Source organism: Maylandia zebra, linkage group LG7 (assembly GCF_041146795.1).
Source record: "Maylandia zebra isolate NMK-2024a linkage group LG7, Mzebra_GT3a, whole genome shotgun sequence".
Lineage (NCBI taxonomy): Eukaryota > Metazoa > Chordata > Actinopteri > Cichliformes > Cichlidae > Maylandia > Maylandia zebra.
In genome coordinates this window covers 27286210-27290268 of record NC_135173.1, presented here as the reverse complement: position 1 = coordinate 27290268, position 4059 = coordinate 27286210, and positions in this window count along the sequence as shown.

The following is a 4059-nucleotide window of genomic DNA, read 5'->3' as shown; positions in this document are numbered from 1 at the left end:
GGGAAAAACCGGAGCCGCCGTTCCCGGACAAATCACCGTCAGAGAAGACGAGGAAGGAGAGCGGGCATCCAAGTGAGACTACGGAAATATAAGAGTACCGCTGATTTAACGGCCTGCTTGGAGTTCTCAACAGTGGATGTTTTTGCTAAGGCGGACCTCCAGCTTAATGCACAGTCTCCTCGCATGGGCTTCATCAGGACGCCGTGTCTGAAAACAGTTTTTCCAGACCATGTGAGTGACCGTCCTATTGTCCCACGGATTATACTAAACGGTAAAAAACCCCGAGGAGTATGCAGTGCGAACCTACACCAAGCCCCTCAGGGTGTAAACAGTGACACTCCAGCACCGCCGATTAACATGGCTCTATTAAACTGCCGCTCGATCTCAAATAAGGCATTTGTTCTCAACGACCTTTTCATTAGGAATAACCTGGACTTTATGTTCCTAACTGAAACTTGGCAGCGGAATATGGAAATTGTCCATTTCAAAGAACTGTGTCCAGCAGACTGTAAGTGCTTAACCACACCGCGTCTCTCAGGACGTGGTGGTGGGTTGGCAGTTATTTCTAGAAACTCCTTTTTTTGTCGGCTGGTAAAGACCCCCTCCTTTAACTCCTTTGAAATCCAGATGATGAAGATCAATAGGACTCATCCCTTCTATGTGATTTTAATCTATAGGCCACCAGGACTAGCTAGGAGTTTCTTAGTGGAGTTTGGGGATTTTCTATCCTCCACCATTAAGCTGGAAAAAATTCTTCTGCTGGGGGATTTCAATCTTCATGTTGACGACAGTTCATGTCACGCTGCTTCGGATTTTCTTACTCTCTTAGACTCTTTTAACCTTGTCCAACATGTGACTGGGCCAACACACAGTGGTGGCCACACCCTGGACCTGATATTATCACTGGGTCTGGATATCGGCCCAGTTCATTGCAGAGACATTTTTATTAGTGATCATAAATACCTTTTATTTGATCTCTCTTCTACTTATGACACTCTACCCTCTGTTTATGAGAAGCGTTCACGATTAATCAGCGACTCAGCGGTAGAAGAATTTAGGGAATTGTTTGTTAACAATTTATCTGAAACAGACGATATAGATCAGCAGATGACCTCCTTCAATTCACAATGTCAAAAAATTCTAGATAAAGTGGCTCCTCTTAAAATCAGGAAAGGCAGTACTGTCAAACGCCCGCCCTGGTTTACAGAAGCTATCCGCAGCTTTAGGCGAATATGCCGTAAAACCGAGCGCCTGTGGAAAATCACAAAACTCGAGGTTCACAAGCTTCACTTAAAAGAACTATTATCTACCTTTAATGACATGGTGTCAGATTCAAGAGCCACCTACTTCTCTCAACTACTTGCAGTAGGAAAAAGAAACCCGAAAATTGTCTTTGATACAGTGAGTAGCTTTGTCTCCCCCCCAACGCCATGTACACCCGTCTCTTCAGATAAGGACTGCAGTGAATTTTTAAAATTTTTCCAAGATAAGATTAGTTGCCTAAGACATAACATAACTCCCTCAGGAAACCCCACCAACCATGATCGTCCACACCCCATAATTATGGAATCTTTCCTCCCAGTTTCTTTAGAGGATTTATTGGAAACACTGACTCAATTGAATCCTTCAACGAGTTTAGCTGATGTCTTACCTACTCGTTTATTCTGTAAAGTTTTTGAGACCATCGGGCCCTCTGTGGTCACGCTGATAAACCATTCATTGCTATCTGGCTCTGTCCCCAGGTGCTTTAAACAGGGGGTTATTCAACCTCTGCTGAAAAAGCCTAACCTGGATCCAACACTTCAGTCAAGCTACAGGCCCATCTCAAAACTTCCTTTTATCTCAAAAATCCTAGAAAAAGTTGTTTGGCTACAAGTAAAGAAAGCGCTGGAGAAGCATAACATTCTTGATAAATTTCAATCGGGTTTCAGAAAATTACACTCTACAGAAACAGCTCTGCTGAAAGTCACAAATGACCTCTTGATGGCTGCAGACAGGGGTGATTGCTCAGTCCTGGTTCTTCTGGACCTTAGCTCAGCTTTTGATACCGTTGACCATCAGATCTTAATCGATCGCTTAAACTGCACGGTAGGGATATCAGGATCTGTTCTAAAATGGTTCACCTCATTTCTGGAAGATAGGACGCTTTTAGTTTCAGTGGGAAACTTCCAATCAGACGTGGCTAAGCTTCTATGTGGAGTTCCACAAGGTTCGGTTCTAAGCCCCCTATTATTTTCACTATATATTCTTCCCTTAGGCCGGATCATTAGCGGTTTCAAAAATATTTCCTATCATTTATATGCGGACGACATCCAATTATACATTTCTTTTAAATCCTGGGAATTAGACAAGCTATCCACTCTTATGGACTGTCTTAAGGAAATCAATGTTTGGATGACAAACAATTTTCTGCAGTTGAACGCAGACAAGACCGAGTGCTTAATCCTAGCCCCGGAGAATATCAAGCCACAGATTAGTCAACATCTGGGTGCTTTTTCATCGTCGATAAAAGCCACTGCCCGGAATCTTGGGATAATTTTCGACCAATCTTTGTCCTTTGATGTCCATGTTAAATCCGTGACCCGCTCTTGCTTTTTTCACTTAAGAAATATTGCCAAACTCAGGACTATTGTCTCCACAACCGAACTGGAGATGCTTGTCCACGCCTTTATCTCCTCCCGGCTGGATTATTGTAATGCACTCTTTTCCTGCGTATCTAAGGCCTCACTAAATCGGCTCCAAGCGGTTCAGAATGCTGCAGCAAGGCTTTTGACCCATAGCAATAAATTTTCCCATATCACTCCTATACTAAAATCCCTGCATTGGCTTCCGGTTGAGTATAGATATAAGTTCAAAATCCTCACCTTTACGTTTATGTCTCTACAAGGTGGGGCCCCCATCTATATCTCGGAGCTTCTCCAGCCCTATTCTCCAAAGCGAACTCTTAGATCCACTGATAGCGGTCGTCTATCTATCCCACGGACTCGTCTGAAAACAAAGGGGGATCACGCATTTCAAACCCTGGCTCCTATACTGTGGAATGGTTTACCCCCCCCACTACGCACCATCGACACGATGGCTTCTTTCAAAAAACAGCTTAAAACTCATCTGTTTAGACAGGCATTTGGGAAATGTTAATGCGTAACATGTTGTTTTATTTTATATTTATATTGTACTATTGCTTTTTTGATATGCTTTTTACTTTCTTTATGTTGCTATATTGTTTGTTTGACATGTTTTCTTGTGAAGCACTTTGTAACAGCGTTTTGTCTTAAAAAAGTGCTATATAAATAAATTTTACTTACTTACTTACTTACTTACTATGAGCAAGTACTTGTGTGAAGGAAGAACTCTCTCCGGCAGACCCATGCTCAGTGAGGGCTGGTTGTCTGCCGCAGCGTTTGGGGGTGAGGGGAGCAAGACAAGACAAAATACTTACTGTGGAAGCGAGCCAGAGATTAATAATAACTCATAATTAAATTGAGAGGGGTGTATAAAGACACGGTTAGTGAAAATGGGTGAGAGAAGGAGAAACATTCATTGGATCATGGGAACCCCCCAGCAGCATAAAGTCTATTGCAGCATAACCAAGGGAGGATTCAGGGTCACCTGATCCACCTCTAACTATTAGCTTTGTCAAAAAGTAAAGTTTTAAGCTGTCACAGGGGCCCGGAGGTTGGTGCAATGATTTGGACCCAAGACCAGATTCAAACACGGAAGGCAATAGTACGATATAAGGGACTGGAGTGCACTGGTCCGAGCTGGGAGACATGGAATGTTGGTTGGATGCACATGGTAGCAGGAAGTTTAAGCTTGACAGCCGAATGACTGATTATGGACTTAACCTTGTAAGGACCGATGTAGTGGGGAGCAAGCTTGCGAGAGAGTGCCTTCAGAGGAATATCCTTAGCTGCCTTGGAGTATACCTGTTAGCCAATTGGCATAGTGGTATTGATGATTAGTGGCTTTGAGTAACGCCTTCCGAGTCTAAGCCCAGGCGCGGTGGCAATGCTGGAGATGGTGCTGGACTGAGGGAATGGCGAGGTCAGCCTCTTCCTC